Below are 21705 nucleotides of genomic sequence, written 5' to 3'. Positions count from 1 at the left end.
TGGCTCTTGGAATTCATGTTATCACGCCAACAGGGGAGTGATAACCTGGAAAGAGGACCGGCTAGTCTGGTGAAAAACGCCCCTTCGACTAGTCAAAGGCCTAATTAGCATAGGAATAGCGCACTTTTATAAAAAGATTTGAGTAACTAGCATTATACAGGGCCGGTTAGGCAGGGAATTTTAGCATACACGTAAATGCTGATGGGACCGGACAGGTTCCCATTAATGACTGATCAATTCTGGCTGAGAAAGAAGCAAATTTGTCTGATAAGATATAGTATAAAGTTGCTTATTTTCGTGTGTACTATTGATTTATGGAATAAAAATGTAAAATGACGGTTACACTTTAAGTAGCATTGACATAATTTCATGATGAAATGGGACAGCCCTGTTAATCTCTATACATATATTACGTTCATGTATATTAGTAAAGTTATATGCGGTAAATATTTGTGTTCAAAGTCAGATTCTCCTTGAGGTACACATTGCATACTTTGATCGTGTTTAGCACTCATTTATTTAGCATGGAATTCCCCTGTCAAGTACCATGTGAGGACTAGCCTAAAACTTGTTACTCAGATCAGTTTTCTCTTTCAATTCCTTGAAGCAAATAAACCGGAAAAGATTTAATCAGGGGCATCTTCTTATTTACATGGAACCTGTTGAAAATAGTATCCTGTGGTGCATTTGCTCCACCCTTTCGGGTGTAGGATATACAGTACAGACCAAAAGTTTGGACACACCGTCTCATTCAAAGAGTTTTCTTTATTTTCATGACTCTGAAAATTGTAGATTCACATTGAAGGCATCAAAACTATGAATTAACACATATGGAATGAAAATACTTAACAAAAAATTGTGAAACAACTGAAAATATGTCTTATATTCTAGGTTCTTCAAAGTAGCACCTTTCGCTTTGATTACTGCTTTGCACACTCTTGGCATTCTCTTGATGAGCTTCAAGAGGTAGTCACCGGAAATGGTTTTCACTTCACAGGTGTGCCCTGTCAGGTTTAATAAGTGGGATTTCTTGCCTTATAAATGGGGTTGGGACCATCAGTTGTGTTGTGCAGAAGTCTGGTGGATACACAGCTGATAGTCCTACTGAATAGACTGTTAGCTGCTTTTTTCTTGCCATAATACAAATTCTAAGTAAAGAAAAACGAGTGGCCATCATTACTTTAAGAAATGAAGGACAGTCAGTCCGAAAAATTGGGAAAACTTTGAAAGTGTCCCCAAGTGCAGTGGCAAAAACCATCAAACGCTACAAAGAAACTGGCTCACATGAGGACCGCCACAGGAAAGGAAGACCAAGAGTCACCTCTGCTGCGGAGGATAAGTTTATCCGAGTCACCAGCCTCAGAAATCGCAAATTAACAGCAGCTCAGATTAGAGACCAGGTCAATGCCACACAAAGTTCTAGCAGCAGACACATCTCCAGAACAACTGTTAAGAGGAGACTTTGTGCAGCAGGCCTTCATGGTGAAATAGCTGCTAGGAAACCACTGCTAAGGACAAGCAACAAGCAGAAGAGACTTGTTTGGGCTAAAGAACACAAGAAATGGACATTAGACCAGTGGAAATCTGTGCTTTGGTCTGAGGAGTCCAAATTTGAGATCTTTGAAGCCCACCAAGAGTGTGCAAAGCTGTAATCAAAGCAAAAGGTGGCTACTTTGAATAACCTAGAATATAAGACATATTTTCAGTTGTTTCACACTTTTTTGTTACTTCATTCCACATGTGTTAATTCATAGTTTTGATGCCTTCAATGTGAATCTACAATTTTCAGAGTCATGAAAATAAAGAAAACTCTTTGAATGAGAAGGTATGTCCAAACTTTTGGTCTGTATTATATGTCTGTGTAACACCATTGCATATTGTCATGATTAAGAGCAGTTGTCCTGTTTGAAACGCGTGCACTGATGTGGTCTACACATGCTTTCATGAATTTGTTTAAATTTCATTAACACCTTCACGACTCATGACTGATATATCCGTCATGGATCGTGTGAGGTTAATCCCCACCCCCTGCCGAGGGCTGGTCGCGGCGATCCGCGCACATATCGGCTGTTTTCAACAGTTGACATGTGTGCCTGCATGTTACGAGTGGAATCGTATTCCATCCGCAACATTTCACCCCTTACATCTCGCTGCCAAAGTCTGGCAGCGAGATGTATATGCGTGCGGTCATTACTTTCACTTACCGCCACCCCCACCGGAAGTCACGTGCGTGATCACGTGACTTTCGGTGATTGTCATGGTAGCACAGGGTCATGTGGTGACGACGCCTGTAGCTATCATGAGTCTCTTTCGGTTTCACTTAGCCCGGAGCCGAGTGAAGCAGAAAGTGAGCATATGTGCTGTTTACAGCTGTGTAGCTGTGATCAGATAGGGCAGAGCGATTGGATTGTTGATCCATATAGCCCCCTACGGGGACTAGTAAAATAAAACAAAAGTAAAAAAAAAGTTTTAAAAATTACAAAAAAAAAAAAAAGTTCAAATCACCCCCCTTTCACCCCATTGAAAATTAAAGGGTTAAAAAATTACAAAATATACACATATTTGGTATTGCCGCTTTCAGAAATGCCCGGTCTATCAAAATATAAAATCAATTAATCTGATTGGTAAATGGCGTAGCCGCAAAAAAATTCCAAACGCTGAAATTACTTTTTTAGGTCGCCGCAAGTTTTACACAAAATGCAATAACAGGCGATCAAAACGTAGCATCTGCGCAAAAATGGTACTAAAAAAAAGTCATCTCGAGACGCAAAAAAATAAGCCATCACTGAGCCATAGATCCCAAAAAATGAGCGCTACGGGTTTCGGAAAATGGCGCAAAACATACGCCACTTTTATTGGATAAGCTTGTGAATTTTTTTTAACACCTTAGATACAAGTAAACCTATACATGTTTGGTGTCTACAAACTCGCACCGACCTCAGGCATCATACCCACACATCAGTTTTACCATATAGTGAACATGATGATTAAAATATCCCAAACACTATTGTGCGATCACACTTTTTTTTGCAGTTTTTCAACACTTGGAATTTTTTGCTGTTTTCCAGTACACTATATGAGAAAACTTATGGTTTCATTTAAAAGTACAACTTGTCCCGCAAAAAACAAGCGCTTATATGGCAAGATTGACGGAAAAATAAAAAAGTTACTGCTCTCGGAAAAAGGGGAGCAAAAAACACAGAAAAAACGGAAAACGCTCTGGGGCTGAAAGGGTTAAAGCCATATTTTAATATATTTGGCAGATGCTGGAATTTCTCCTATTTTTCTACATGCCCTCAACTTAACATTTTATTCATTGAAATCCTTGGTGTTTGTATTCATAGGAGTCCAGTGGGTGGTCCCTGTATGACATCATACAAAGATAATTGTCGATCACTTATTTGGACCACCCAGTAGCCTTGTATACATAAAAACGAGAGATTTCATTGAATAAAATACAGATGATCTGAAATCCATTTCCACATATATCATTCTGGTTTTTCTACTCCTTCTCTGTACGGTGCTGTCCACAGATCATACTGCATGCACGATGTGATAGACTCCATGTAAGCTAAGAGCTGTGTGGTGTCTCTGACTGGCTTTTCTTTTTCTCACTATATTTTCCCTTTTTTTGTCTTAAAGGGAATCTGTCACCAGGTTTTTTTGCCACCTAATTTGAGAGCAGCATAACGTAGGAGCAGAGACCGTGATTCCAGTGATGTGTCATTTTCTGGGCTGCTTAGTGTAGTTTTAATAAAATCACTGATTTAATCAGCAGTAGATTATCATTAGAGGACTAATTGGCATGCTGCCAGGTAGTCCAGGGTATTCATGAGCTCTGTTTGCAGTGCTGGCCAAAAGTATTGGCACCCCTGCAATTCTGTCAGATAATACTCCGTTTCTTCTTGAAAATTATTGCAATCACAAATTCTTTGGTATTATTATCATCATTTAATTTTGTCTTCAATGAAAAAAAAAAAATTGGATATAATTCCACACCAAACATAAAAAGGGGGTGGACAAAAGTATTGGCACTGTTTGCAAAACCATGTGATGCTGCTCTAATTTGTGTAATTAACAGCACCTGTAACTTACCTGTGGCACCTAACGGGTGTTGGCAATAACTAAATCACACTTGCAGCCAGTTGACATGGATTAAAGTTGACTCAACCTGTGTCCTTGTGTTGTACCACATTGAGCATGGAGAAAAGAAAGAAGACCAAAGAACTGCCTGAGGACTTGGGAATCCAAATTGTGAGGAAGCATGAGCAATCTCAAGGCTATAAGTCCATCTCCAAAGACCTGAAAGTTCCTGTGTCTACGGTGCGCAGTGTCATCAAGAAGTTTAAAGCCCATGGCAATGTGGCTAACCTCCCTAGATGTGGAAGGAAAAGAAAAATTGACGAGAGATTTCAACGCAAGATTGTGCGGATGGTGGATAAAGAACCTCGACTAACATCCAAACAAGTTCAAGCTGCCCTGCAGTCCGAGGATACAACAGTGTCAACCCGTACTATTTGTCGGCGTCTGAATGAAAAGGGACTGTATGGTAGGGTACCCAGGAAGACCCCATTTCTTACCCCGAGACATAAAAAAACCAGGCTGGAGTTTGCCAAAACTTAGCTGAGAAAGCCTAAAACGTTTTGGAAGAATGTTCTCTGGTCAGATGAGACAAAAGTGGAGCTTTTTGGGAAAAGCCATCAATATAGAGTTTACAGGAAAAAAAAAAGAGGCATTCAAAGAAAAGAACACTGTCCCTACAGTCAAACATGACAGAGGTTCGCTGATGTTTTGGGGTTGCTTTGCTGCCTCTGGCACTGGACTGCTTGACCGTGTGCATGGCATTATGAAGTCTGAAGACTACCAACAAATTTTGCAGCATAATGTAGGGCCCAGTGTGAGAAAGCTGGGTCTTCCTCAGAGGTCATGGGTCTTCCAGCAGGACAATGACCCAAAACACACTTCAAAAAGCACTAGAAAATGGTTTGAGAGAAAGCACTGGAGACTACTAAAGTGGCCAGCAATTAGACCAGACCTGAATCCCATAGAAAACCTGTGGAGAGATCTCAAAATGGCAGTTTGGAGAAGGCACCCTTCAAATCTCAGGGACCGGGAGCAGTTTGCCAAAGAAGAATGGTCTAAAATTCCAGCAGAGCATTGTAAGAAACTCATTGATGGTTACCGGAAGCGGTTGTTCGCAGTTATTGGGGCTAAAGGTTGTGCAACCAAGTATTAGGCTAAGGGTGCCAATACTTTTGTCTGGCCCATTTTTGGAGTTTTGTGTGAAATGATCAATGATTTGATGTTTTGTTTCATTCTCTCTTGTGTTTTTTCAATGCAAGCAAAATAAATGAAGATAATAATGCCAAAGAATTTGTGATTGCAATCATTTTCAAGAAGAAACTGAGTATTATCTGACAGAATTGCAGGGGTGCCAATACTTTTGGCCAGCACTGTAACTGCTAGATCTGGAGCAGACAAAACATTCAATCAAAATGATAGCAAACAGCTTAGTAAGTGACACAGCTCTCGAATCAGGGTCTCTGCCCCTACATTTTGCTACTTTCAGATGGGGGAGCAAAAACCTGGTGACAGATTCCCTTTAATCTGAGGTTTAGGGTAAGTTCGCACAGTGCGTTTTTCGGGTGCATTTTTGCTCAGAAAACGCTGTGACATTGCTTCCCCAGCAAATTCTATGAGTTTTCATTTTTGCTGTCTACACACAGCAGGTTTTTTTAGCTGCGTTTTTGTGCTGCACACAAAAACGCAACATGTCAATTATTTTTGCGTTTTTCACTGCGTTTTCCACCCATTGAGTTCAATGAGATGTTCAAAAATGCAGTGAAAAACACAAATTGCAAATATAGCGGCTTTTTAGTGCGTTTCTATGACTAAAAACGCAGCTATAAACGCAAGGGGTGGGCAGTAAAGTGACATGTACAGGAAGAGGATTCCTTCTGTCAGTAAATACAGAAGCGTGAATCCTCCCGGTACTGTCACCGCTGCTTCCACCTCCCATCCTGTGCATGTCCGCTCCCGTGCGGCGCCATGGCTGGGCGGAAGGTGGAGGCAGCTGTGAAATCAAAAGTGAAGAGCAGAAAAAAAAATGTCATATTCACGTGTCTGCAGACTCCCGGTGCCATGTCCGCTCCCAGCTCCTCTCCCGGTACCGCCGCTCCGGCTGTGTGCAGTCTCCCCGGGCACGTCTGATGGCTGCAGGACCTGGCGATGGATCACCTGATGCGGTCACCTGACGCGTCAGCTGATCGTAAGTCTCGCTGTGACGCCGGCGCCCGGTCGGCTTCACCTATCAGCTGATGCCGTTAGGAGACTTCATCACTGATTACCGGCAGCTCCTGCAGCGATCGGACGGGATCACACTTTGCTCCAGGAGCTGCCGGTAATCAGCACATAAGTGAGTATTTTTTTTTTTTTTTGCACTGATGCTTCAGCTGATTGTATAACCGGCTTTTATACAATCAGCTGCTGTGTCATGTGATTCACATCCTTGATCCTGACACATCGTCTGATCGCTTTGCCTTCCAGCAAACCGATCAGATGATATTGGATCTGGATTGGACGGCGCGGGACCCTTGACCCAGGATTACTGCGGAGGGGGGTTCATTATTTCAATAAAGATGGAGTCACTAATTGTGTTGTGTTTTATTTCTTGTGGTTTTTTGTTTTGTTTTTTTTTTGTTTTTTTTTTTTTTTTTAGCTTTCACTAGAAATTCATAGTGGCCACGTCTAATATTGGCATGACACCATGAATTTCGGGCTTAGGGCTAGCTGATTAATATACAGCTAGTCCTAACCCTAATATTGCCCAGCGAGCCACCCGTCACCAGGGCAGCTGGAGGAGTTGGATACAGCCATTTTCTGGGGTGGCTGCGGACTGCAATTCGCAGCGGGGGCGCCCAGAAAGCATGGGCACCCTGCACTGCGGATTCCAATCCACAGCTGCCTAGTTGTACCTGGCTGGACTCAAAAATTGGGCGAAGCCCACTTCATATTTTTTTTTTAATTATTTATTGAAATTCATGAAATAATTAAAAAAAAAAAAAAAAAAAAAAGGGCTTCCCTATATTTTTGGTTCCCAGCCGGGTACAAATAGGCAGCTGGGGTTTGGGGGCAGCCCGTACCTGCCTGCTGTATTTGGCTAGCATACAAAAATATGGCGAAGCCCATGTCATTTTTTTGGGGGGCAAAAACTCCTGCATTACAGTCCTAGATGGAGGATGCTGAGCCTTGTAGTTCTGCAGCTGCTGTCTGCTCTCCTGCATATACTATTGGATGGAGGATGCTGAGCCTTGTAGTTCTGCAGCTGCTGTCTGCTCTCCTGCATACACTATTGGATGGAGTATGCTGAGCCTTGTAGTTCTGCTCGCCCTGCCTCTCCCTCCAGCATACAGTCCTGGATGGCGTATGCTGAGCCTTGTAGTTCTGCAACTGTCTGCTCTCCTGCATACACTAGTGGAGAATGAAGAACATATTGAAGAAGGAAATTACATCAGACTTTTTTTTTTTTTTCTTTTTTTTTTCTTCAACAATCTTTAATGGCATTGTTCACTGATAAAAAACGCAGAAAACCGCAGTGAGCCAAAACGCACCAAATCGCCGCAAAAATGCAGCGTAAAAAAAACCCCCAGTGTGTGAACCTAGCCTTAACCAGTTTAAGGCTGTATTCACATCTTATATTCTGAACACCTTTGATATACAGTGGGTTCGGAAAGTATTCAGACCCCTTTAAAATTTTTCACTTTGTTTCATTGCAGCCATTTGTTAAGTTCAAAACGTTCATTTGTTTATCATTAATATACACTCTGCACCCCAACTTGACAGAAAAAAACAGAAATATAGAAATTTTTGCAAATTTATAAAAGAAGAAAAACTGAAATATCACATGGTCATAAGTATTCAGACCCTTCGCTCAGATGATCACATGCTGTCCATTTCCTTGTGATCCTCCTTGAGATGGTTCTACTCCTTCATTGGCGTCCAGCTGTGTTTAATTAAACTGATAGGACTTGATTTGGAAAGGCACACACCTGTCTACATAAGACCTCACGGCTCACAGTGCATGTCAGACCAAATGAGAATCATGAGGTCAAAGGAACTGCCTAAGGAGCTCAGAGACAGAATTGTGTCAAGGCACAGATCTGGCCAAGGTTAAAGAATTTCTGCAGTACTTAAGGTTCCTACGAGCACAGTGGCCTCCATAATTCATAAATGGGAGAAGTTTGGAACCACCAGAACTCTTCCTAGACCTGGCCGTCCAGCCAAACTGAGCAATCGTGTGAGAAAAGCCTTGGTGAGAGAGGTAAAGAAGAACCCCAAGATCACTGTGGCTGAGCTCCAGAGATGCAGTAGGGAGATGGGAGAAAGTTCCACAAGGCAACTATCACTGCAGCCCTCCACCAGTCAGGCCTTTATGGCAGAGTGGCCTGATGGAAGTCTCTCCTCAGTGCAAGACATATGAAATCCCGCATAGTTTGCAAAAAAACACATGAGGGACTCCCAGACTATGAGAAATAAGATTCTCTGGTCTGATGAGACGAAGATAGAATTATCACCAAAACATTCTAAGCAGTATGTGTTGAGAAAACCAGGCACTGCTCATCACCTGCCCAATACAATCCCAACAGTGAAACGTGGTGGCAGCATCATGCTGTGGAGGTGTTTTTCAGCTGCAGGTGTTGCAATGGAAGGAAAGATTAATGCGGCCAAGCACAGAGATATCCTGGAAGAAAATCTCTTCCAGAGTGCTCTGGACCTCAGACTTGGCCGAAGGTTTACCTTCCAACAAGACAATAACCCTAAGCACACAGCTAAAATAACAAAGGAGTAGCTTCAGAGCAACTCTGTGACTATTCTTGACTGGCCCAGCCAGGCCCTGACCTAAAACCCAATTGAGCATCTCTGAAGAGACCTGAAAATGGCTGTCCACCAACGTACACCATCCAACCTGAGGGAACTGAAGAGGATCTGCAAGGAAGAATGGCAGAGGACCCCCAAATCCAGGTGTGAAAAACTTGTTGCCTCATTCCCAAGAAGACTCATGGCTGTACTAGCTCAAAGGTGTGCTTCTACTCAATACTGAGCAAAGGGTCTGAATACTTATGACCATGTGATATTTCAGTTTTTCTTGTTTAATAAATTTGCAAAACTTTCTACATTTCTGATTTTTTTTTTTCTGTCACGATGGGGTGTAGAGTGTACATTAATGAGAAAAAAAATGAACTTTTTTGAATTTACCAAATGGCTGCATTGAAACAAAGAGTGAAAAATTTAAAGGGGTCTGAATACTCTCCGTACCCACTGTAAGTGCCACAATAATCACTAATAAACTTGCAGTCAAGTCTAGTCACAGACCCTTTCCTGACCCCATAATTATTTTTACTGGTTAGGAAATTGTAGCAGACTGCATTTAACCACTCTCTGTACACCAGTGTAAAAAAATTAATATACTGTGCAAGGGTATACAATCAAGGCATTAAGAAAGGCTCCCGACACATGCCCAAACCCAAATCTGGATAATGTACATGGAAATGGTGATTCGTGATTAACTGTACTATGGATTGTGTATACCAAGAACTCATCTATAAGGTAACTTTTGGAATAGTCTTGCAAACAACCCCTTTAGACTGGCAGAGAATCAGTAGATGAACGTTCGGAAGTATGCTCTTTCCCAGTTATCGGCCAGAAATCACCCATCGAATGAGCAGATCATTTATGTAATCACAAAAATAGTCGTCGTTGGCAGCACATCTCCCAATACAACAGTATAACGTATGGAGACAGAACGATTATATCATTCCGGTCACATCAGTACCCATCGGACTGTGTAAACAGTCCAGTAAATGAGCGACTCTTTGGAGTTCGACCTACATAAATACACCTTAACCATGAAGAGGGAATGTCAGACAGGATGTAAATGTTAGCTGTAAAGTCTTATGCACCCCCCCTTCCCGAATTCATGAAAGATAGGAACCTGCTTCTACCAAGTCAGCACTACCCCAAGGAAATTATCAAAGCCAGCAGTCCCCTTTCTTATCTGTATAAGCATCTAGCAAAGCCATGTAAGTACTGATTACTTAAGTAGGGATTCAGCTCTGTAAGATGTTCTCTAGATAAGAAAGAGTCATTTAAAAGTGTAATCTTAACTCTGCAACACATAGTAGGGGATAAGTAATGGGAAAGCACTCATCCTTGCGACATCACCTCCCACCTTCATCAGATGTACAATATGCTAATTCTTTGGGAGCCTTGGAGAACAAAACATGCATTGGTGTTTTCGAGTTTACAATTTCTAGCTTAAGCTGCTTTCACACTACGTTTTTTTAACATGCGTCATGACCTTTTTTTTAACGCAAAAACGGATGCAGTGCAAATGCGTTTTCATTTCAATGCATTTGCAATGGACTCGCGTCAACATGCGTTCACATGCATTATAGTGAGGATCCAGCGACTTGCAATTTTTTAACTTTTTTGAAAAACGCTGCTTGTAGCGTTTTTGAGCTGCGTCCAAATACTGCAAATTGCTGGATCCTGACTATACTGCTTGCGAACGCTGGCATGCTGATAGACAGGATCCTGCTTGCTCCACTGAGCATGCCCAGAAACCAGCCTGACGTGATCAGTCTCTCTCTTCCCCTCCCTCTCCTCTCTCTCTCCCCCGCCTGAGAGCTGCGGAGGCTCGTAACCAAGGTAAACATCGGGTAACTTGCTTGGATACCTGATGTTTACCTTGGTTACGTGTGCAGGGAGCCCGGCTCCTAGCAGCTACAGACGCTCGTAACCAAGGTAAATATCGGGTATCCAAGCAAGTTACCCGATGTTTACCTTAGTTACGAGCCTCCGCAGTTGTCAGATGCCGGCTCCCAGTCTGTCACGTTCAGCTCCCCTCACTCCCGATCGCATGACTTCAATGCCCGCCCATAAATTCAAATGACAGGATCCTGCAAAATAACACGTGTTTGCATGCGTTTTTCTTTGTAAAAACAGGATCTGCTTTTACAGCAAAAAACGTTCATGACGCATGTTAAAAAAACGTAGCGTGATAGCAACCTTACAGTGGATAAGAAAATTCCTAACTCACTGGTCTCTTATTTGAATTGCGCCATTTACTGTACATTAAAACTTGTCATAATCCTGCTGGAGTTAATGAACCTTGTGATGTACAGAACTGTGCAAAAGTTTTAGGCAGCTGTGGAAAAAATGTTGGAAGGTAGGAATGTACAGATGCATGCAGACACTCATTCTCCTCTCAAGCCCTTTAGTGAATCAACTGCCTTTTGCTATAGCCAAAAATTTCAAATGTTGACTCATCAGTCCTGAGCCCCTGCTGCCATTTTTCTGCACTTTAGTCTCTAACTTTTCGTGCTTAGAAAAGTCACTTGACTTTGTTTCTATGTCGAAGTCATGTTTTTGTGGCTTCAATTCTTGCATTACCACTTATGGCTTGATTTCTTGAAACAATGGAGGAATGTAGTTAGTGCCCAATTGGGTGCTGCCAGCTCTGAGCTGATGGCACTGCTGGACATCTGCCAAATTTGAGAAGTGAGAATGATGTGTCTTTCTTCTGCTGCTCAAAGTTTTCTTGGACGACCACTGTGTCTATGGTCCTTATTGTTGCTTATGTCTAGATGCTTCTTCAAAAAGAGATTTTAAAACTCCTTACACTGTTATTTCAGTTAATGATTGTGTTTCAATCTAAATATGAGTTCACAGTCTTGTATAAATTCTGTGGTCAGTTAGTCCATAGTCAGTGGTGTAACTTCTGTGGTTTGTTAGTCCACAGTCTAGTGGAAATGCTGCGGTCAGGTGTAAATGCTACAGTTTGTTGCTCAACAGTTTGGTGTAAACCATACTGTCAATTAGTCCATAGTCTGGTGTAAGCGCTGTGGTCAGTTAATCCACAGTCAGTGGTGTAAATACTGGGGTCATTTATTCCACAGGCCGGTATAAATACTATGACCTTTAAATCCACATTCAGTGGTGTAGTAAATGCTGTGGCCATTTATGCCACATGCTTGTGTAAATATGAACTTTTAGTTCACAGACTGGTGTTTAAGCCTTTGGTCAGTTAGTCCACCATCAGTGGTGTAACTGCTGTTGGACGTGTTGGTCCACACTTAAAAGTGTTGTCCACTAAAAACACTTATCCTCACCTTTTGTGTGGTGCCATTCTAGCTGTGTTGGCATCTGCCCTCCTGGGGCTCATGTGACGTTATGTAATGTGAGAACTACAGCCAATCAACGCTGGCTTCACTTTTGCTACTTTCGAATGTGTAGACCATCAAGAGGAAGGGAGTTGCCAGCCGCAGCCGTGACTTCTTCCTGATGTTTCATTTGCCCAAAGGAGGGTAGAATGAAGCCAGAACTGATTAGCAGCAGGTCTCCCGCGATATAACAACGTCGCATGAGCCTAAGGAGAGCGAGTGCTGAACCACTGGAACGGCTCAGGCACAAGAGGTGAGTATAAGTGTTTCATTTTAATGGGACAAACACTATGATGGAGAAAGGGTTGTCTGAGTAGTGGACAACCCCATTAATTCTATGGAGATAACAGAGATGAGTTTCTTTCAGTTACCACTGCTGCTCTGTGGATCCTATCTGGAGTGGGGTTCTAGATCACTGGGGACATTAGTTATTGGTTCTCTTTCACAGCAGTTAGGAGACAACGTTGGAAATTTCATTTTGGTGACAAGTTGGCTGCCTTCATTGAATGTAGTCTCGAGGGACACTTTAGTAATTAATACATCGGGAGACTCCTGACCCATAATTCACTGTATATGGCAATAAACAATGTAATCTGTTTTCCACTCATATATGGCTCTGTAGACTTTGCTCAAACATTGCCATATGTTTGCTTAAACGTTGTTCATGGCTGGCTACCATAAAGGCCGCACAATTGATGAGACGCCGTCCCCTCAGCACACAGGCTAATAGGGCTGACTCCAGCATCCCCAGTTTGCAAACTATAAACATTCTCCTGGTAATAAAACTTTGTTAGGGCAATTGACGTGAAGTGAGCTTTGTGTGCAGCTCATTCAGAGTTCGCTTAAAGGTCACCCTTACCCAGGTGCATTTTATTTATGCCCTGACCAAAGGGCTGTATAATAATTACCTATGGTGATCAGCGCAGGGGTCAGAAAAAATGACTGTGAGCTATACTATAACCAGACATACATTGGGCAGTTAGTGGCAGGGCACAGTTCAGCGATATTACAGCCCTAGCTATTTAATCCAAATTATAGATTGACCCCCGTTAGAAATCTGTCATTTGATGTTCAACAATTCAGGATTTTATATATATATATATATATATATATATATATATATATATATATATATATATATATATATATATATATATATATATATATATATATCTCTCTCTCTATATCCATCCGAACACCACAACCAAGTAGCGGGAATTGTATACAGGAATATCTGTACAGTGTATGGGGCTAGGTCCCCCTACGTCCAGGTGGGAGACCCCAGAAAAAGTGGTGGAGAATGGAAGGGCTAAAATCCTGTGGGACTTCAAGATCCAGACAGATAAGCAAGTGGTAGCTAACCAACCAGATATCGTGATAGTAGACAAGGGTCAGAAGACAGCAATGATAATAGATGTGGCAGTGCCTAATGACAGTAACATCAGAAAGAAGGAATATGAGAAGCTGGAGAAATACCAGGGCCTTAAAGAACAACTGGAGAAGATTCCAGGAGCAACATCTGAGCTCTCTGTCCAGAAAAGCGCAGTGCTGGGAACAACTAAGATCCTGCGCAGAACCCTCAAACTCCCAGGCCTCTGGTAGAGGACCCGAGAATGAGGAAAAGACAAATAACCACCCACAGGGGGTGAGAAGGTAATTTTTTTATAATTATAAAAATCCTGAATTGTTGAACATCAAATGACAGATTTCTAATGGGGGTCAATCTATAATATATATATTATTACACAGTACAGACCAAAAGTTTGGACACACCTTCTCATTCAAAGAGTTTTCTTTATTTTCATTACTCTAAAAATTGTAGATTCACATTGAAGACATCAAAACTATGAATGAAACATGTGGAATGAAATACTTAAAGTGTGAAACAACTGAAAATATGTCTTATATTCTAGGTTCTTCCAAGTAGCCACCTTTTGCTTTGATTACTGCTTTGCACACTCTTGGCATTCTCTTAAAGAGCTTCAAAAGGGAGTCACTGGAAATGGTCTTACAACAGTCTTGAAGAAGTTCCCAGAGATGCTTAGTACTTGTTGGTCCTTTTGCCTTCACTCTGCGGTCCAGCTCACACCAAACCATCTCAATTGGGTTCTGGTCTGGTGACTGTGGAGGCCAGGTCATCTGGCGTAGCACCCCATCACTCTCCTTCTTAGTCAAAAAGCCCTTACACAGCCTAAAGGTGTGTTTGGGGTCATTGTCCTGCTAAAAAATAAATGATGGCCCAACTAAACGCAAACCGGATGGAATAGCATGCTGCTGCAAAGATGCTGTGGTAGCCATGCTGGTTTAGTCTGCCTTCAGTTTTGAATAAATCCCCAACAGTATCATCAGCAAAGCACCCGCACACCATCACACCTCCTCCTCCATGCTTCACGGTTGGAACCAGGTATGTAGAGTCCATCCGTTCACCTTTTTTGCGTCGCACGAAGACACGGTGTTTGGATCCAAAGATCTCAAATTTGGACCCATCAGACCAAAGCAAAGATTTCCACTGGTCTAATGTCCATTCATTGTGTTCTTTAGCCCAAACAGGTCTCTTCTGCTTGTTGCCTGTCCTTAGCAGTGGTTTCCTAGCAGCTATTTTACCATGAAGGCCTGCTGCACAAAGTCTCCTCTTAACAGTTGTTCTAGAGATGTGTCTGCTGCTAGAACTCTGTGTGGCATTGACCTGGTCTCTAATCTGAGCTGCTGTTAATCTGCGATTTCTGAGGCTGGTGACTCGGCTAAACTTATCCTCCGCAGCAGAGGTGACTCTTGGTCTTCCTTTCCTGGGGCGGTCCTCATGTGAGCCAGTTTCTTTGTAGCGTTTGATTGATTTTGACACTGCACTTGGAAACACTATTAAAGTTTTCCCAATTTTTCAGACTGACTGACCTTTATTTCTTAAAGTAATGATGGCCACTCGTTTTTCTTTACTTAGCTGCTTTTTTCTTGCCATAATAATACAAATTCTAACAGTCTATTCAGTAGGACTATCAGCTGTATATCCATCAGACTTCTGCACAACACAACTGATGGTCCCAACCCCATTTATAAGGCAAGCAATCCCACTTATTAAACCTGACAGGGCACACCTGTGAAGTGAAAACCATTCCTGGTGACTACCTCTTGAAGATAATCAAGAGAATGCCAAGAGTGTGCAAAGCAGTAATCAAAGCAAAAGGTGGTTTCTTTGCAGAACCTAGAATATAAGACATATTTTCAGTTGTTTCACACTTTTTTGTTAAGTATTTCATTCCACATGTGCTAATTCATAGTTTCCATGCCTTCAATGGGAATCTACAGTTTTCAGAGTCATGAAAATAAAGAAAACTCTTTGAATGATATATATAATATATAAAATCTGCTTGTTGTCAGGGTATCCTTCTTACAAGTAAGTAGTGTGGAGAGCAAATAACCCCTTAAGAAAACCATTCATTTACTTGGCGTTCTATAGGCAGAAATATAGGTACATTCAACCTTGTGTTAAACAGTACTAGATATATTCCAGGAAGACGTTCATTGTAGGATTATTGCCCAAGCAATAATCCTACAATGCTCCTGAGATTTTTTTCCTGGGAGTCTCCTAAAATGACCTCAGTGTGGCTACAATGGCTACTAGTAGTGTTCTGTTGCCGTATGGAAGAATGTGGGATCTCCTTGCTGGCGGCCTTATCACTTCCCCAGACACAGGTATTGTATCTGTTGTACTTTTCTGTTTCCTGCCTATGTAAAAATGGTTACACTTGTTTATTGGTTGGAAATGTTACGAGACCCCACAGCTGCTGACCACATACCACCACACCAGCTAATAATGTTTGGCTGAATTTTACTTGTGGAAATAACACAACCGTGCTAATGACTTCTCTCCAGTTTAAGTGGAGTAAAAACAAAAAAAAAAAGTCACATACTTGTGAAAACACATTTTTATTATTGTCTTATTTTCACTAACTGGTTTATGGCAGTAAGAGCTTCAACATCCTGTTAATAAACCTATATACGCTTCCTTATTTTAAGCTCAAAATTAGATATGAGTTAATGGGAACCTGTCAGGAATATTTTCACTGGGAAACCAGAGGTAGTTCAGGATAGGGTGTGGAACAGATGGAGCCATAGCTACTTTATCGCCATCCGTTGCAACAAAATTCATGTATTTATACATATCATTGCAAGTGCAACTGCGGACACCCCTTCTTACCTGGTGCCACCCTCCGCTGTTTGATTGACAGTGGAGATGGTCTGTACTATTTAATATCACCTGTCCTCCTGCCTGTAATTTTGTGCATGTAGGACACTAATCTAGACCAGGGGTCTCAAACTCGGCTGGGTGTATGGGCCGCACAGAGGAAAAAAATAATTTGGGGGGCCGCATTCTTTGCAGGACAAAGTGACATTTTTATTGGTACCATATATTTTTTTTTTTTTACACTCCTTTAGATCACTGATTTTGAACATTTTTCACTTGTTTATTATAATAAATGTGCACATTCTTTGTTTAAATGTATATATATAAAAAAAATGTGATGGTGAAAAAAAGTCATGCCTTATTTTTTTTTTTTTTTACATTTTATCCCTTTCTTGTAACTAATAGTGTTACAATTATCACTATATAGAAATTTTGGCCAACATCTTTTAGTAATGTTCCCCATCTTGTTGTAATGTGCCCATCCTGTAGTAATTTGTCCAGCCTTGTCCCCCATCTTATAGTAATGTTCCCCATCTTTGTCCCCTTGTAGCAATCTCCCTATCCTGTAGTACTGTCCCCATCATATAGTTGTCCCATCCTATAGTAATGTTCCCATCCTATAGTAATGTGCCCATCCTACAGTAATGTCCCTATCCTATAGTAATGTCCTCAGCCTTATCCCTATCCTATAGTAAAGTTTCTCATCCTTGTTCCCTGGTAGTAATATCCCTATCCTGTAGTACTGTGCCCATCCTATAGTAATGTCCCCATCCAATAGTATTATGCCCATCCTTGTAATGTCCCCATCCTGTAGTCATGTGCCCACCTTGTCCCTATTCTATAGACATGTGCCCACATTGTCCCTATCCTATAGCCATCTGCCCACCTTCTCCCCATCCTATAGTCATGTGCCCACCTTGTCCCCATCCTATAGTCATGTGCCCACCTTGTCCCCATCCTATAATCATGTGCCCACCTTGTCCCTATCCTATAGTCATGTGCCCACCTTGTCCCCACCCAATAGTCATGTGCCCACCTTGTCCCCATCCTATAGTCATGTGCCCACCTTGTCCCCACCCAATAGTCATGTGCCCACCTTGTCCCCATCCTATAGTCATGTGCCCACCTTGTCCCCATCCTATAGTCATGTGCCCACCTTGTCCCCATCCTATAGTCATGTCCCCATCCTGTAGTAATGGGTGGTGGCGGTGGCTGAAAGTGGGCAGGGGCAGTGGCTATAACTTACCGATCACTCTCAGCTTCCACAGACGCTGGAGTGAAGCTGAGGGGAGTGGTCTCCGGCCCCAGATCCACAGTGATTGGAGAGATCGGTCACAAGGCCGGTCTCTCCAATCAGAGCTGGGGGCGGGTGAAACTGAGGTCACCCAGCTCCAGCCAATGATCGGTGCTACAGCTGCACTGATCAGGGCTGGATTTCAATGTTTCAGCCGTTTTCAATGGCTGAAACATTAGTGGCTGTGATTGGCTGAGCGGCGTTCGTCAGCCAATCACAGCCTCCGTAGGTCCGGGGAGGAGACACCACCCCTCCTGAGGTCCCCTCCTCCCCGAATCTAAGGTATTTGCAATGCAAAGTGATCGCAGCCACCAGGGCTCCGGGGCTGTGATCTCGCCATGACATACTGGGTACGTCATGGGTCCTTTAGTACCAGGGAGCCATGATATACCCAGGACGCATTGGTCGCTAAGGGGTTAACTTCCAACACACACACACACACACACACACACACACACACACACACACACACACACACACACACACACACACACACACCTTCTTCTCACCTGTCCCGTGCTCCCTCGGCTCCTCATCTCTGCTTCGTGCGGCCCCCAGGCCCGTGCCCCTGTACACTATCGCGGCTGGTGCAGGGGCCGCAGCCCCTGTCAGTGATTTCTGTCAGATGATTGTTTTGCCGGCGCGAGAGCGCAGAGTCCTTGACTCAGATCAGTGCCGGCAAAACATTCATCTAACAAAGTGCAGACAGTGGCTGCGGCCCCTGCACCAGCCGCGATAGTAACAGGGTCCCGAGCCTGGGGGCCGCACGGAGCAACCTGACGGGCCGCATGCGGCCCGCGGGCCGCGTGTTTGAGACCCCTGATCTAGACGTCACACAGCAGCGTACTGTGCATGCACCAGCCAAAGGAAGATATTTCAGCAGGGAGCAGAGGGAATGTAATCAAGCAGAAACCTTGTCTTCACTGTAATGTTCACTCAGTGCAACTTTGCTAACCACAAAGATTCAGCGTTTTTGACCCCAAAAAATGCACCTACAACAAAAATGCATCAAAAACGCATGCGTTTTTAACGCATTTTGCCCAATGCGTTTTTTAAGTCAAATCTATTGACTGGAAGGGCTCAAAAAAACAATGTAAAAACGCAAACGATTTGACATGCTGCATCTTCAAAAATGCAGACCAAAAAAGATCAGTGTGGACAGCAAAATAGAAATCTCATAGACTTTGCGCGGGGAAGGAATGCATGCATTTAGGTGTATCTTTGTGACCTAAAAAATGCACCAAAAACGCAGTAAAAGATGCCCTGTGTGAACATAGGCTAAATCAGCAGAAGATGGTGTGGGGCATAGATCCAATTTGAGGAAGATGCTAATTGCCCCATATTGGGGGAATATTTCACATACGCCACTCTATTTCCCTGAATCATCGTCCCACCACAGAATTTAATACCAAAACCTATAATAATATAATTTTCGAGGAAGGCATCCAGGCCCTCCTTATTCCATAGTCTCATTGCTCTTACAGTGAAGAATCTTTGTCTGTGATTATGATTAACCCTTCTTTCCTCTTAATGTAGTGGATACCCCTTGGCACCATTGCAGGCCTAGGTATAAAAAGATCATTAGAAAGGTCTCTGTACTATCCCCTTATATATTTGTACATTGTAATAAGATCGCCCCTAAGCCTTCCTTTTTCCATACTGAGTAACCCCAAGTTTAATAACTTGTCTTGGTATTGCAGTCCACCCATTCCCTTAATAACCTTGGTTACTCTTTTCTGTAATCGGTCTACTTCAGCTATGTTCTTATAGTCCAGAGACCAAAAATTGTACACCGTATTCTAAGTGTGGTCGCACTAGTGTCTTGCATTGGTTGCAATACGATGTTCTCATCATGAGCATCTATGCCTCTTTTATTGTTTCCCATGATTTTTTTTTCCCGGGTTGCAGCTCCCTGACACTGGGTACTGTCGTTGAGTTTGCGGTCTACTCATACACCCAAGTCATTTTCAGTAGAGAAAAGATGTTAGACAAGTACATATAGGGTGATACAATATAGGGTAGAGGAAGTTAGGGGGAGGTGTCCAACCCTATTGTATGCCCATAGAGTGTACAGCTGCTGCAGTACGCCCATGGATAGCAGGAAGTCTATAGACTATGTAGTCTGTAGACTATATACGGTATGTAGCCTATTAAAAAAAAGTTTGGTACGAGCTTGAAACACGTAATAAAGCTAATATTGAATACTACCACAGCGTGGAACAACTACTTTTCCAGGAGCAGCGCGGTCAACCAGAAATGTCCTTCTCTTTTTACTCTTCCATATAAGCCTTTTTCAGTGACTGTTTTACTCATTGTTTTACCATTTAGTACATAATTGTATATTTTATTTCATCAGCCCAAGTGCATGACCTTACATTTATCTACATGAGGCTTCAATTGCCATTTCTCAGCCCAAGCCTCCAGCTGAGCTAAATCTTTCAGTAATATTAAAGTATCCTCCTCTGTGTTGATTGCAGAGATTAGTATCATCTGAAAATATTAAAATTGTGCTCTGTATGCCCCCTACAATTCACTGTCCATCATCCGATGAAAGCAGGTGACACTGCCTAGTTGCATATGGAACCCTTAGATTAGACTATCAGTCAAAAAGTAAAATTGCAAAAAAACAAGAACACATTTAGCAAGTGTACTCTGAATATTTCCATTACTAAAGCATTTTGTACATATTAGAGATGAATGTAGTGTTATGAAGACAGCCCTTTGTTCTAATTTATCATGGACCCCCCACGATGTGCAACATAGTAGGCCCATTTACAATGTGTATCTGTCTCTGTATTACATTGTCACTCGTGCAGCGGCGGCCAGTTTATCACCCGGCAGGCTTCCATTTTCACTGAGAGAACAACTTTTAAACCACCCCATTGGCAACTTCAGGCTTGTCCATAATCTGTAGATGGGTGGGACCTACATCTATTAGACATTTCTGACATATCTGGTGGGTATGTGCACGTGTATACTAGACCAGCTCATTAAAGGTCTACTGTTAGAATATGCATAGGGCCACTGATGGCGCCACCTGTCCTGTGCTCGGTTCACAATGTTTTCTTTCCCCTTTGTACAGTGAATCTTACATAGAGCCATGGACAGGTGCATTTATTTTTAGATGGAGTTCATCCTTAGCTGGGAAATTGTTAAACACTATAACGATCACACATTGGGCTAGAAATGGTTGGGAATCTCACTCCTTTTTGTCTTCCTGACAAGATGTGAACAGTTGGCTCATCTGACACTGGTGGCTAGGTGACATATCATCCCAAAAGTCTGCATAAAAACATATTTGGACCCTCCTGGTTTTTTCTACATATATAACCGAAAACTGCCGTTTGTATGGTGACTTCATGTAGCAGAAATATGGCCTACACAATACCCAGGGCGAGGCCTCGTTCAGACGTCTTGTCAGTCACATACGTGTTCTATCCAGGTTTGTCACTGATAGAACATGTACACATTATAGTCTATTGAGCATTTGAGCTGTTCACATGTCCGTGTTTTTCTTGCAGACCAAGTTGTCCACAAGAATCATGGAGATATGTCCGGGTTTGATCTGGGTCAGAATTAACCATACAAGTCTATGAGTCCGTGGAAATCACCATGCCATCAGTGTACTGTCTGTTATTAACACTACAGTGGGTGGGAGAAGCTTTGCAGGTTTTTTTTTTTTCTTCAGTTATGAATTTTGATATTAAAACCTGACTTCAGGTCATCTTATAGTTCAGGAGACTCACGTACTGTACTATAGGAATTAAGCCTGCTTGGAGGGAAAACTTTATCTGCACCCTAAGGTACAAGGCGGGTCATTTGCTTCAGCATCTAGCATTGTAGTTCATCCTTGGTTTCTAACTGCATGCAGGATGGGTTTTTTTTGTGTTTTTCATTACCAACTAGGTTCAGGTGGAAGTATTTGGGAGTCAAATGCCTCAACATATAACTATTTATGTAGCAGTGCACATGAACAGGCTAAATATTGTTCACTTTTCTATAATGGT

General features: G+C 42.4%; 1 protein-coding gene across 3 annotated transcripts in view; it reads left to right on the top strand.

The window, feature by feature from the left end:
- PPHLN1 (periphilin 1) overlaps window positions 1–21705 on the top strand; it is a 141550-nt gene that overhangs the window by 64953 nt on the left and 54892 nt on the right. The window lies entirely within an intron of this gene.

This window comes from Anomaloglossus baeobatrachus, chromosome 4 (genome assembly GCF_048569485.1).
Source record: "Anomaloglossus baeobatrachus isolate aAnoBae1 chromosome 4, aAnoBae1.hap1, whole genome shotgun sequence".
Classification (NCBI taxonomy): Eukaryota; Metazoa; Chordata; class Amphibia; order Anura; family Aromobatidae; genus Anomaloglossus; species Anomaloglossus baeobatrachus.
This window is presented reverse-complemented; position numbering and strand designations above follow the sequence as displayed.